Source organism: Chlorocebus sabaeus, chromosome 16 (assembly GCF_047675955.1).
Source record: "Chlorocebus sabaeus isolate Y175 chromosome 16, mChlSab1.0.hap1, whole genome shotgun sequence".
NCBI lineage: Eukaryota > Metazoa > Chordata > Mammalia > Primates > Cercopithecidae > Chlorocebus > Chlorocebus sabaeus.
In genome coordinates, this window is record NC_132919.1 from 67,560,523 (window position 1) to 67,575,576 (window position 15,054).

The 15,054-nt window shown below is 49.4% G+C and overlaps 1 pseudogene; it reads left to right on the top strand.

Annotated features, from left to right (window-relative positions):
* The first annotated feature begins 6,537 nt into the window (after positions 1-6,537).
* Positions 6,538-8,082, top strand: LOC119622104 (SHC-transforming protein 1-like; annotated as a pseudogene).
* Positions 8,083-15,054: the final 6,972 nt, after the last annotated feature.

Consider the following 15,054-nt stretch of genomic DNA (forward strand, 5'->3'; position numbering starts at 1 on the left):
AGCTGACTATATCTGTGGTGAAACTGAAATATATGACTTCCAGGTCACTTTGGCAGAAGAAGAAAGGGCTGGAGGATGCACACAAGCTCTTAAATGCCTGAGCTGGGCAATGATGAAGTCACTGTGCTTACAGCCCTTTGACCAGAACTAGTCATGTGGCCCTGCCTAACTTCAAAGAGGCCCCAAAACGGGAAGAGCCCAGCGATATTCAAAGCAGACTAAAATGTTTCCAACCAAACGCCTCTTCATTCTTTTTCATAAAGATAATTTAGCTATAATGAGGGCCTTTATTCTTACTCTTATTGTAGTCTTCCAAAACATTCAATTGGAAATCTGATTGAGATCGCATAAATGTTTTTAATGTTGTTGGCATATCTTTTTTTTTTTTTTTTAATTTGAAACGGAGTTTCGCTCTGTCGCCCAGGCTGGAGTGCAGTGGTGCGATCTCAGCTCATTGCAACCTCCACCTCCCGGGTTCAAGCAGTTCTCATGCCTCAGCCTCCCAAGTAGCTGTGAACCTGGCTAATTTTTGTATTTTTTTAGGAGAGACAGGTTTTCACCATGTTGGCCAGGCTGGTCATGAATGCCTGACCTCAAGTGATCCGCCCACCTTGGCCTCCCAAAGTGCTGGGATTACAGGCATGAGCCACCCTGCCTGGTCTTATTTTAATGAGAAAGACCATCTACCCTAACAAGTCCAAAGGCTGAGGCTGGAATGCTACCCTTTCCTTTATCCTTTATGTCCCCGAAGGCTCCCACTACTGGGCTTCCAAGCCCTAGGTTTATATTTATTTTTTTTTTATTTTTATTTTTTTTGAAAGGATCTCACTCTGTCGCTCTCTTGCCCAGGCCAGAATGCAATGGTGTCATCTTGGCTCACTGCAACCTCCACCTCCCAGGCTAAAGGGATCCTCCCACTTCAGCCTCCTGAGTAACTGGGACTATAGGCACACACCACCATACCTGGCTAAGTTTTGTTTGTTTGTTTGTTTGTTTGTTTGAGACGGAGTCTTGCTCTGCCTCCCAGGCTGGAGTGTAGTGGCTGGATCTCAGCTCACTGCAAGCTCCATCTCCTGGGTTCACGCCATTCTCCTGCCTCAGTCTCCCGAGTAGCTGGGACTACAGGCGCCCACCACCACACCCGGCTAGTTTTTTGTATTTTTTTTAGTAGAGACGGGGTTTCACCGTTTTAGACAGGATGGTCTCGATCTCCTGACCTCGTGATCCGCCTGTCTTGGCCTCCCAAAGTGCTGGGGTTACAGGCCACCATGCCCAGCCTAAGTTTTGTATTTTTTATAGAGATGGAGTCTCGCCATGTTGCCCAGGCTGATCTCAAACTCCTGAGCTCAAGCGATCCTCCCACCTCAGCCTCCCAAAGTTCTGGAACTACAGGAGTGAGCCACCATGCAGGCCTATATTTATTCTTACAGTTGTGCAGCACTCTCCATTTTGATTTTTGTTGCTTATGCATGTCCCAATTGAGTGGAAGATCCTAGAAGCGGGGACTTTAGGTTGAGCATTTCTTTCCTCCTCCCACCTACACCCCAACCCCTGTTCCTAGCACAGTTTATGGGAAGACTGCACCCTAAGTCCAGTGTTGAGGCCAGGGTGGGGTTGGAAACTTGGGAGAGGTCTTGAAGGCTAAGAACCAGGGATAGGAACCCCACTCCTCTTTGTTGGAGAGAGGCAGAGCCTGGAACTTGGAAACTCTCTCTGGTGCCCTGTGGCCATGCAGGGCATCACATCACATGGTCAGGGGGCTGAGCTTGCTGATATGCTAATTCAGGTTTCTCTTCTTATAAAGCTACCAGTTCCCCTCTAATTCATTCATTAATTATGAATGAATTAGTTCATTCATGAGGGCAGCCCTCAAGATCCCTATCATCTCTCGCTCTGTCACCCAGGCTGGAGTGCAGTGGTGCTATCTTGGCTCACTGCAACCTCCACCTCCCAGGTTCAAGCAATTCTCCTGCCTCAGCCTCCTGAGTAGCTGGGATTACAGGCGCCCGCCACCACGCCCAGCTAAATTTTGTATTTTTAGTAGAGATGGGGTTTCACCGTATTGGCCAGGCTGGTCTTGAACTCCTGACCTTGTGATCCGCCCACCTTGGCCTGCCAAAGTGCTGGGATTACAGACGTGAGCCACCGCACCTGGCTCCCATCATCTAAAGGTCTCATCTTTCTCATTTTTTGTTTTTTGTTTTTTGTTTTTTTGACGGAGTTTGGCTCTTGTCGACCAGGCTGGAGTGCAACAGCATGGTGGCATGGTCTCAGCTCACCACAACCTCCGCCTCCCAGGTTCAAGCGATTCTCTTGCCTCAGCCTCCCAAGAAACTGAAAATACAGGCACCCGCCACCATGCTGTACTAATTCTTGTATTTTTAGTAGAGATAGGGTTTCACCATGTTGGCCAGGCTGGCGAACTCCTGACCTCAGGTGATCTGCCAGCCTGGACCTCCCAAAGTGCTGGGATTACAGGCATGAGCCACCGCGCCTGGCCAGCCTCACCTTTCTCTTCTGCTCTCAATCTTCTAGGCCCCTTCCCTCTTTGGGCCCTATCAAGTTGTTGAGAGTTGTTGGGTGGGGGATGGTGTCACTCCCAGGCTGGGTAATAAACCCTTTTCTCTTCTGATCACTGCTAACAAGGTGTGTCATATTTGGGAGGTTTGTTTCTGTCTCTTTGTAAATGGGGGGTCTGGGTTCTCAGTTTTGCTGATCAAATGGAACAGTTCTAGGGCTGTGTGACAGGATGTGACCCAGGGTTGACAGGCTGCAGGATATGAGCTGTGGAAATTGAGAGGGCAGAGAGCAGAATGAGCTGAAGAAGTAGCTTTTAGTATTTATTGAGCACATACTATGTGCTAGGCACAGTTCCAGGTGCTTTCCGTGTTCTTGCTCTTTTCCTTCTCACAATAACTCTGTGAGGTCAGTTCTAGCCCCATTTTAGTGATAAAGAAACTGAAGCACAGAGAAGATAAGGAACTCACCATAGGTCATATGGCTTCTAAGAGGCAGGGTGGGATTCAGACGCACGGCTGTTTGACCAAGGGCCTGTTGTCCTTCTACACCTCTATGCCATCAAGCTCATGGAGTCCAGAGACAGAAGGCTTCTGGAGAAGAGGAACTAGACTTTGGACACTGGATAGAACTCAAGTTGGGGGCACGCACAGTGGCTCACACCTGTAATCCCAGCACTTTGGGAGGCTGAGGTGGGCGGATCACCTGAGGTCAGGAGTTCAAGACCAGCCTGACCAACATGGCAAAACTCTGTCTCTACTAAAAATACAAAAATAGCTGGGTGTGGGGGCATGCACCTGTAATCCCAGCTACTTGGGAGGCTGAGGCAGGACAATCGCTTGAACCTGGGAGGTGGAGGTTGCAGTGAGTGGAGATGAGATCGTGCCACTGCACTCCAGCCTGGGTGACAAGAGCAAAACTCCGTCTCAAAAAAAAAGAAAAGGGAATTCAAGTTGGTCTCTAAGGTCAGGGATAATGGAGGGTGGGGCACCTCCCAGGTAGGTAGGGGAGTGGTTTGACCAAGGGCAGGGAGGTAGGAATGGTGTGTGGACAGCACAGGGAAGGCTTGACTGCAGAGGTAGGTCCTTCCAGAACAGGTTCATATAAGATGGGGAAAGCAAGGTCAGGTTTGAAGAATCCTAACTGCCAAGAAGGGTTTGGGCTTGATTCAGGAGGCACTAGGGAGTCTTGCAGGTTCTTGGGCTGGGAAGTGACATGATTAAAGTGATTCGCCTGGAAGTGAATTCATACAGGAGGAATTCACTGCAAGGAAGCAAATTGGGAATCTGTGCATGTCAGTGAGTCAGTAGCAGAGGCAGGTGGACATAGCCCATGCTGTCATAGGGCCTGCAGTCAGTATGGGAGCCTGACATTCAGCAAGAGTGAGCACTGGCTGGTCATGGTGCTCACGCCTGTAAACCCAGCACCTTGGGAGGGGCTGAGGTGGGCAGATGCCTTGAGCCCAGGAGTTTGAGACCAGCCTGGGCAACTTGGCAAAACCCTGCCTCCAAAAAAAAAAAAAAATAGTCGGGCTTGGTGGCACGCACCTATAGTCAGTATTCGAGAGACTGCGGTGGGAGGATCACTTGAGTCCAGGAGGTCAAGGCTACAGTGAGCCGTGATCGCACCACTGCACCCCAGCCTGGGTGACAGAGTGAGACCTTGTCTCAAAAACAAAACAAAAGAAAACACTAGTATTGTGCAGGGAGTGGCAGCAGCAGAGGGAGCTGGAGTTAGGCAGGGCTTCTTAGAGGCAGAGACATTTGATCTGACTCCCGAAGGACAAGCAGTAACTGTCCCAGTGATGAGAGAGGTGGAATATCTTGAAGGAATAGAGTCTAGGAAATGGAATATATGTGAGAAGTAGCCTGAAGAGAAATGGGTGAAATTTGCTCAGCAAAGTGAAGTGACATCATGGAAAGCCTACTGGGTTGGCAGACCACATGGTGACCTCAGAAGGTTATTTCTTCCCCATGTACCTGGGCCCAAAGCCAGCTGACAGGAGGTGAGGAAGGAAGGGCCGGGTGAGGAAGCAGAAGCAGGAGGTGTGGGTTGTGGTCTGAGGGTCCAGCAGGAGTGCTCAGCTGACTTTTTCCCAAGATGGACCAGAAAATGCTTTGCAGGCTGGGGGGACACATTCACACTCGCACACATCAAATCGTCTCTCTCTTTCCTTTAAAACATATCTTTGTATTTTCAGATTTCAAAAATAATACATGTATAAAATACCTACAGAATGATCTAACATACAGAATAAAAATCTCTAGTAATTTGGCCAAGTGTGGTGGTTCATGCCTGTAATCCCAGTACTTTGGGAGGCCAAGGCAGGAGGATCACTTGAGGTCAGGAGTTCAAGACCAGCCTGGGCAACATGGTGAGACTTTGTGTCTACTAAAAATTTAAAAATTAGCCAGGTGTAGTGGTGCTCACTTGTAGTCCCAGCTACTCAAGAGGCTAAGGTGGGAGGATCACTTGAGCCCCGGACTCTGAGGCTGCAGTGAGCTATGATGGCACCGCTGCCCTCCAGCAGAGTAAGGCAGAGTGGGAGGCTGTCTCTAAAAAAACAAACAAAAAAAACCTCCAGTAACCACTGTTAATAATTTAGAGTATATTCCTCCAGATTTATTATATGTGAACACTAATTTACATACATATTTTTCTTTCTTTCTTCTTTTTTTTTTTTTTTTTTTTCGAGACAGGGTCTCGCTCTGTCTCCCAGGCTGGAGTGCAGTGGCACGATCTGGGCTCACTGCAACCTCCACCTCCTGGGCTCAAGTGATTTTCCCACCTCAGCCTCCCTAGTAGCTGGGACTACAAGTGTGTTCTACCACGCCCAGCTAATTTTTTTTATTTTTGGTAGAGGTGGGTTTTCATCATGTTGCCCAAGCTGGTCTTGAACTCTTGGACTCAAGTGATTTCACCCACCTCAGGCTTCCAAAGTGCTGGGATTAACAGGTGTGAGCCACCGCGCCCAGCCTACCTTACATATATTTTTAAATAGAGCATGTCTGTATGCGTGTGTGTATTTTTTTTCTTTAATTTTAGAGTGTCTCACTCTGTCACGTAGGCTGGAGTACAGTGGCTCAATCACGGCTCACTGCAGCCTCAACCCCCCAGGCTGAAGTAATCCTCCTACCTCAGTCTCTGGAGTAGCAAGGACAATAGGCACCCATCACCACACCCAGTCAATTAAAAAATAAAATTTGGTAGATACAAGGTCTTCCTATGTTGCGTAGGCTGGTCTCAAACTCCTGGGCCCAAGCGATCCCCTCAAACTCCCAAAGTGCTGGAATTATAGGCATGAGTCGTTCCACCTGGCCCTTATATAATTTTTTTATTTTTATTTTTATTTTTATTTTTGAGACGGAGTCTAACTCTGTCGCCCGGGCTGGAGTGCGGTGGCCGGATCTCAGCTCACTGCAAGCTCCGCCTCCCGGGTTCACGCCATTCTCCTGCCTCAGCCTCCCGAGTAGCTGGGACTACAGGCGCCTGCCACCTCGCCTGGCTAGTTTTTTGTATTTTTTAGTAGAGACGGGGTTTCACCGTGTTAGCCAGGATGGTCTCGATCTCCTGACCTCGTGATCCACCCGTCTCGGCCTCCCAAAGTGTCAGGATTACAGGCATGAGCCATGATGCCCAGCCTGAGAATCACAGTTTATGGGAGCAGAAACTCACAAGCAGCAACCTCCACAGGAACCAGTGCCACTGTAGGAAAACCTGAAGTGTAATTGACAAATTGCTGTAGGCTCAATGTGAGCAACTCTGAAAGTTAAAAACCCCAGGGGGCGAGGGCCAGGGGTTATTGAGGCCGGAAGTGAGTATAATAAAGTTTCTATAGGGAGGCAGGGCCAGAGGAGAAAGTTGGAGTGGTGACCTAAGCAGGCAGTGGTGGGATCTGGAACCAAATCGGCCCGCAGTGCAATGCGGAGACTCCATGAGGCCCTGCTTTGCTCTTCCTCTTGGCCCTGCTCTGCATCCACTGAGACCACTTCCTTCCCATCCTCATTTTGCTAGCTCCAATCCACAGCTGTTGTAGCAGAGGATGCTAATGGCCCAGGCTCACTTCCACAGGCTATATGGAGGTCCTGCAATCAATGCGTGCCCTCGACTTCAACACCCAACTCAGGTCACTCAGGGAGGCAGGCCATCAGTCTGGTGTGTGATGCTGTGCCCGGTGCTAAGAGGATGACAAGGAAGAGAAAGCCCTGTAGCTGCCTGCTCAGCTCTATCCTGGGAAGGAGTAACCTGAAATTTGCTAGAACGCCAATCACTCTCACGGTTTCCACCAGTAGCCTCAACTTCATGGCCGAAGACTGCCAACAGGACACAACTGAGGATGTTGCCTACATTGCCAAAGACCCTGTGAATCAGAGAGCCTGCCACATTCTGGAGTGTCCCAAAGGCCTTCCCAGGATGTCATCAGCACCATTGACCAGGCCTTTGAGTTGTGCTTCAAACAATACCTCAGGAACCCACCCCAATGGGTCACCCCCATGACAGGATGGCGGGCTTTGATGGATCAGCTTGGGATGAGGAGGAGGAGGAAGAGCCACCTGACCATTAGCACTACAATGACATCCCAGGGAAGGAACCTCCTCTTGGGGAGTTGGTAGACATGAGGCTTCGGGAAGGAGCTGCTTCAGAGGCTGCTTGACCCACTCCACCCAGTGTCTGGTCCCCCAGCCACTTGGGAGTTACACTGCCTGTGGGACAGCCTGCTGGGGGAGATCCAGAAGTCCACAAACAGATGCTACCTCCACCACCCTGTCCAGCAGGCAGAGAGATCTCCAGTGATCCCTCCTGTGTCAACATCCAGAACCTAGACAAGGCCCAGCAAGAAGAAGGTGGTACTGGGCCCCCCATCCTGCCGTCAGTGGCAGCGCACCCTGGGACCTCTTTGACATGAAGCCCTTTAAAGATGCTCTTTGGGTGCCTCCCCCTCCCCAGCAGTGTCTGTGGCTGAGCAACTCCAAGGGGAGCCCTGGTTCCATGGGAAGCTGAGCCAGCAAGAGGCTGAGGCATTGCCACAGCTCCATGGGGACTTCCTGGTGCAGGAGAGCACGACCAAGGCCAGTATGTGCTTACTGGCTTGCAGAGTGGGCAGCCCAAGCGTCTGCTACTGGTGGACCCTGAAGGACTGGTTTGGACAAAGGATCACTGCTTTGAAAGTGTCAGTCCTAGCACTTTGGGAGGCCAAGGCAGGTGGATCACGAGGTCAGGAGATCGAGACCATCCTGGCTAACACCGTGGAACCCTGTCTCTACTAAAAATACAAAAAAATTAGCTGGGCGTGGTGGCAGGCACCTGTAGTCCCAGCTACTCAGGAGGCTGAGGCAGGAGAATGGCGTAAACCCAGGAGGCGGAGCTTGCAGTGAACCGAGATAGTGCCATTGCACTCCAGCCTGGGCAAGAGAGAGAGACTCTGTCTCAAAAAAATAAAAATAAAAATAAATAAAAAGAGAGAGTGTCAGTCACCTCATCAGCTACCACATGGACAATCACTGGCCCATCATCTCTGCAGGCAGTGAACTGTATCTATAGCAACCTGTGGAGCCGAAACTGTGATCTGCCCCAGCAGTCTCTTCCAGAAGATTCCACCCTATTCCCTAACTCTGGGGACCCCATTTGGGAGTGTTTTGTGGGTTTGGCCTTATGTCAGAGCTGAGAGTAGTGTGGACACCGGGTTTAGTATCCAGCTAAGTGAGAGAGTTTGAGTCAGAAGCCTGGGAGAGAATCCTGCTTCTCCCCAAACATTAATCACCGAAGTATTAATGGACAGAGTGGCCCCTTACCTAGGCCTTCACTGTGCCAATCTGATGCCCCTTCCCCGTGCCAACCTGATGCCCCTTCCCCAAGAAGGTGAGTGCTTGTCATAGAAAATGTCCTGTGGTGATAGGCCCAGTGGAGCAGTCACCCTTCTGGGCGAGGGGGAACAAATCACACCCCTGAGCTCTGTGTTGTACCCCCCTCCACAACTCCCACCCCATGTTTAAACTTTGTGCCTTTGACCATCTCCTAGGTCTGAAGACATTTTATGCAAACAGTTCATGCCACATGTGGCGGCTCACGCTGTAATCTCAGCACTTTGGGAGGCCAAGGCGGGTGGATCACTTCAGGTCAGGAGTTCAAGGCCAGTCTGGCCAACATGGTGAAACCCCGCCTCTACTAAAAATACAAAATTAGCTGGGTATGGCGGTGTGCACCTATAATCCTAGTTACTAAGGAGGCTGAGGCAGGAGAATCCCTTGAACCCGAGAGGTGGAGGGTGCAGTGAGCCAATATTGTATCATTGCACTCCCGCCTGGGCGACAGAGCAAGATTCCATCTCAAAATAAAAAGAGTTCATGGGTCCCTGAGTTCAATGACAGGGATGCTGACACCTTCTTGGCTTCTGGGACCCTGTTTTCTCCTTGCTCAGCACCCTCTCTGGTTTGGGTTGGGAGAACAGAGGCAGGAGTGGCAGCTATCCCCTCTCCCTGGGGATATGCAACCCTTAGAGATTGCCCCAGAGCCCCGCTCCCAGCCAGGGGGAAGATGGATCCCTCCCTTGCTCAGTGCCTCCTGGCCGGGGCCCCTCAATCCAAGGAGTCTGTATACACATTTCATAAACCCCACCCTCCCATGATGCATGCCTATTGTACTCTGCAGCCAAAACGTAGCCCTTCCTCCTGGAGCCTCTGCCCTGCCTCCCTTTCTGAGAAAGGAGGGGTGGGGTGACTGAATTTGGGCTTCCTGTGCAGTAAACTCTCCCAGGTGGGTTTTGTGGAGGTGGGAAAAGGGGCATTGAGACTCTAAAGCAGTAGACCATGCCTGAATACCATCTGCAAGAACTGCATTCTTTTAAAATTCTATATGCATATATTTTAGGGATATGGACTTACTTTCCTAATTTTGTTTTCCATGGCTTATTCTTGAGCACAAAATGATAATCAATTATTACATTTATACATCACCTTTTTGAATTTTCCAAGACCTTTTACAGCTCTCAGCATTTTCGTTGCCAGGCCTGTGAGATAACAGGGATGAGCAGCATTATTATCTATATCAGAGACCTGAGGCAGATGAAATTGATTTCCAGCTAGGACTAGAAAAACTTGGGCCTCTTACAACGAGGCTGGGAGGCAGAAGTTTGCGGGAATGCACGTTCGTTTCACAAAGGGGAAATGCAAAACCTGCAGTTCCTGAGTACCTTCTACAGGTCCAGCCCTGCCTAGGCCTGGAGTGGCCGCACAACAGCAAGCCAGGCTTTCTCTTTAGCCCTTGTGGATAAAGGCCTCCTTTTATTGTTGTTGGGATGTTTCCATGGGTCTCACTTGTACCAAAGGGAAAACTCTTCATTAAAGTCCATATTTCTTCTAAAAACTAAAAATTAAAAAATTAAAAATTAAAATTGCAGGTGGACTAGGTCAGAGGGGGCCCTACATTTTTGTGAGTTTTACCTCCAAGAGCTCTACTCAGTTACCCTTTCCTTCATATCCTGCCATCCCCTCACACCATGTACCCCAAATCACCACACTCTATTCTTTCTTTCTTTTTTTTTTTTTTTTTTTGAGACAGAGTCTTGCTGTGTCGCCCAGGCTAGAGTACAGTGGTGGGATCTCAACTCACTGCAACCTCCGCCTCCCGGGTTCAAGTGATTCTCTTGCCTCAGCCTGCCGAGTAGCTGGGATTACAGGTGCTTGCCACCACGCCAGGCTAATTTTTGTATTTTCAGTAGAGACGGGGTTTCACCATGTTGGCCAGGCTGATCTCGAACTCCTGACCTCTGGTGATCCACCCGCCTCAGTCTCCCAAAGTACTGGGATTACAGGCGTGAACCACTGCACCCGGCCTAGAAAATGTTCTATATCTCTACTATCCAGTAAGATAGCCACTAGACACATACAGCCATGGAGCACTTGATATATGGCAAATGTGACTGAGGAACTGAATTTTCCATTTTATTTAATTTTAATTAATTTGAACTTATGGTCGGGTGCGGTGGCTTACGCCTGTAATCCTAGCAGTTTGGGAGGTGGAGGCAGGCGGATTGCCTGAGCTCAGGAGTTCAAGACCAGCCTGGGTAACATGATGAAATCCAGTCTCTACTAAAATACAAAACATTGGCCAGGCATGGTGGTGCAGGCGTGTAGTCCCAGCCACTTGGGAGGCTGAGGCATGAGAATGGCTTGAGCCTGGGAGGTGGAGGTTACAGTGAGCCGAGATCACACCACTGTACTACAGCCTGGGTGACAGAGCGAGACTCTGTCTCAAGAAAAAAACAAGTCCGGGCACAGTGGCTCACGCCCATAATCCCAGCACTTTGGGAGGCTGAGGCGGGCAGATCACCTGAGGTCAGGAGTTCAAGACCAGCCTGACCAACATGGAGAAACCCCGTCTCTACTCAAAATACAAAATTAGCCAAGTGCGGTGGCTCATGCCTGTAATCCCAGCTACTTGGGAGGCTGAGGCAGGAGAATCGCTTGAACCCGGGAGGCAGAGGTTGCAGTGAGCCAAGATCATGCCATTGCACTCCAGCTTGGACAACAAGAGGAAAACTTTGTCTCAAAAAAAAACACAAAAAACAAAAAACCAGGAGTTCAAGAGTTCAAGACCAGCCAGGGCAACATAGCAAGACTTCATCTTTAAAATAAACAAATAAATGTAGAATGGATAAATTGTGGTATATTTATACAATGGAAATACTACAAAAACAGGCAAAACTTATCTATGGTGATAATGGTGATAGAGCTCAGAACAGTGATGACATTTGGAGGGGAATACTGACTGAGTAAACTTGCTAAATGCACTAGGCGCGGTGGCTCACGCCTATAATCCCAGCACTTTGGGAGGCCGAGGTGGGCAGATCACGAGGTCAGGAGATCAAGACCATCCTGGCTATAACATGGTGAAACCCCATCTCTACTAAAAATACAAAAAAAAAAAAAAGAAAGAAAAAATTAACCAGTCATGGTGGCGGGCGCCTGTAGTCCCAGCTACTCGGGAGGCTAAGGTAGGAGAATGGTGTGATCTCGGGAGGTGGAGCTTGCAATGAGCTGAGATGGCACCACTGCACTCCTGCCTGAGTGACAGAGCGAGACTCCATCTCAAAAAAAAACTTGCGAAGTACTAGAAATATTTGATATTTTGACCTGGGTGCTGGTTACATGGTATGCATATATGTAATATGATACTAAATACACATACCTAAAAGTTCATCAAGCTGTATACTTAGGCTGGTTTGGGTGGCTCCTGCCTGTAATCCCAGCACTTTAGGAGGCTGATACAGGCAGATCACCTGAGGTGAGGGGTTCGAAATCAGTCTGGCCAACATGACGAAACTCGATCTTTACTAAAAATACAAAAATTAGCCAGGCATTGTGGTGGTCGCGTGTAGTCCCAGCTACTCAGGAGGCTGAGTCAGGAGAATCGCCTGAACCTGGAGGCAGAGGTTGCAGTGGTCTGAGATCGTGCCACTGCACTCCAGCCTGGGTAACAGAGTGAGACTCAATCTCAAAAAAATAAATAAAAATAGAATAAAATAAATAAAAATACAAAAAAAATTAGCTGGGTGTGGTGGTGCATGCCTCTAATCCCAGCTACTCAGGAGGCTGAGGCAGAATTGCTGCAACCAGGGAGGTAGAGGTTGCAGTGGGCCAAGATCGTGCCATTGCACTCCAGTCTGGGTGACAAGAGCAAAGCTCAATCTCAAAAAAGAAAAAAAAAAGTTGTATACTTAAAGTGTGTGTACTTTACTATCTCTAATTTACACAGCAATAAAAAAAATAACAAGGGGGCCGGGCGCGGTGGCTCACGCCTGTAATCCTAGCACTTTGGGAGGCCGAGGCGGGCGGATCACGAGGTCAGGAGATCGAGATCATCCTGGCTAACACAGTGAAACCCTGTCTCTACTAAAAATACAAAAAATTAGCCGGGTGTGGTGGCGGGCGCCTGTAGTCCCAGCTACTTGGGAGGCTGAGGCAGAATGGCGCGAACCCAGGAGGCGGAGCTTGTAGTGAGCCGAGATTGCGCCACTGCACTCCAGCCTGGGCAACAGAACGAGACTCAAAAAAAAAAAGGGACAGGCCGGGCACAGTCTTCTGTAATCCCAGCACATTGGGAGGCCAAGGCGGGCAGATCCCCTGAGGTCGGGAGTTCGAGACCAGCCTGACCAACATGGAGAAACCCCATCTCTACTAAAACTACAAAATTAGCCAGGTGTGGTGGTGCATGCCTGTAATTCCAGCTACTCGGGAGGCGGAGGCAGGAGAATCGCTTGAACCCAGGAGGCGGGAGTTGCGGTAAGTCAAATTCTATCTCAAAAAAAAAAAAAAAGGTAACAAGGGACAGTAACATTCTTGGCCCAAACACGTGTGTCTTTCTACCATCTTAAATAAATATTTAAAAACAGAACATTTCCAATACACATTAAAATATATAAATCTGAAAATATTGGTATACCATCTAAAATGACTCCCTGTAGACCAGGAATTTAAGTACCACACTTTGGTTAACGCATTCCAGGCACTCTGGGGGGTTTTATATAAGCTGGTGCTTGGATGCTGGCAACCTGGGGAAATGCTGAGGCCAAGTGGAAATTGTGTAGCTAGGATCCTGCTTTGTCACCAGCCTGGGCTGGGGTTATTGAATGCCAGCGCTCTGCTTCAAGGCACATGCCAGAAGGCTGGAGGGTGGGGAGGGAGATGAACTAGGAAAGGGGGCAAAGAAAAAGGGACAAGGGCAGATTCCCTCATACTCTGGCCCTTAGCCCAAGTCTTGGACTCCTGACCTCACCACAGACGAAATAGATGTAAAACAAGCCAATTGGTTTCCAAGTGGGAAGGGTGCCAGCCATAGTTTTTGCTGCCCAAGGAATCAATAAATACTCATTCTTATGATTCATGTTCAACCTGTTTTATTCCAAAGCATTTTACCAAAAAGCCCCTTGGTCCAGCCAAAAAGTTCAGGGCCAGGAGCCAGGACACCTGGACTCCAGATTTGCTTGTGGAAGATTTGGAACGTTGTCGGTGCGGGGGGGCGGTCTCAGGTTCTCTCACTGTAATGTGGCAAGTGCCATCTGTGGAGGACTTTTACATACATCATCTCATTTGACCTTCTGATCCCTGGTGAGAGAAGCAAAGTAAATAGGATTGCTATTCTAACTTTACAGATATGGAAACTGGGACCAGGGAAAGTTAATAAGACACTCAGATTCACACACTATTAAGAAGGTGGGGAAGCTGAAACTTTGGATTCCAAACCCTTTGCTCTTTCCTAGTCAACACAATAGTCAGTTCTATGCCTCACTTTTCCTTTTTTTTTTTTTTTTAACGTATTATAATAGGGTGTATGTGTGTTTGTAGAGGCAGGGTCTTGCTATGTTGTCTAAGCTGATCTCGAACTCCTGGGCTTAATCACTTAAGACCTCCTGTCTCCGTCTCCCAAAGTGCTGGGATTACAGGTGTGAGCCAGTACGCCTAGCCCACCATGCCTCACTTTTAGTGCAGTGTGATCCTACACAAATTGCCCTGTGTATATTCCAAGGGCCAATCTGGGTTTGTAAGGCCAGAAACATGTGCAATTGCGGGGTGAGGAGTAGGTGGTCGGTGGCTCTTTTGACAAAAAAAAAAAAAAAAAAAAAAAGATGATGAAAACAAAATTAAGTTCAGGGTCTTAGGCAGGTCCTGAAAGTTAGGGGCCTAGAAGCTGAAATTAATCTACGAGTGGTAAATCCGCCTCTCCTACATGCCAGTGCCCCCAAAAACAAACAAACAAAAACAGGACACACCAGATCTTGATAGGGCTTCCTCCCTGTTTGTGAAACGTGACAGAAGTGGGATCTGGAAGTCCTGGGAAAACAATCTCATTTCTCCCAGGAGACAAGAGGAATTACAGCAGCAAAGAGGCAGGCCGAGTGGAGGAGAAGGCTGCATGCCAGGGGGGAGTCAAAAGGGGCTGGGTGATCCAGCTGGCCGAGATGCGGGCAGTAGAGCCTCGGTGTGGGAGACTGGCAGCCTGAGAGCCAGGAGCAATGGCGCTGCCCCAGAAGCGGTGGCTGGAGGCTGGGCCTGCTGGAAGCAGGCTTCCTTCAGATGGTCTTCTGGCTCCCTGCGTCCTGTCCTGATAACCTTTCCTCTGAAAAGGGGAGGCAAAGACAGACAACCACAGCCATGGTAGTGGGAGGGTGGGTGGTGGACCCCGTCCAGGCCTTTCATCCCCGGCCTGCAGGATAGTGAACCGGGAGACGTCTCGTCGGAGGCTGCTCCGCTGCCGCCCGGAGCAGCGAGAACCGGGTGCTGGGCTCCCCTCGCGGCTGCCCGCCGCCGCCGGGGGGCAGCGCCTGCGGCCTGCTTTCCCAGGGCCGGCCGAGGCTTTTTGACAAGCTGATTGCGTGGCGGGGATTGGCTGGTCCGGGCGTGACGCCGGTAACAACAAAGGTGGAGTTGGAAGAAATTAGATTAAAGGAGAGAAAAAAAATTAAAGGGGGAGCTGGCAGAAGACAGGAGGTATAGACCGAGGGGGAGATGCGCCAAGTGGTGTCTCCGGGTTCCGACTCCC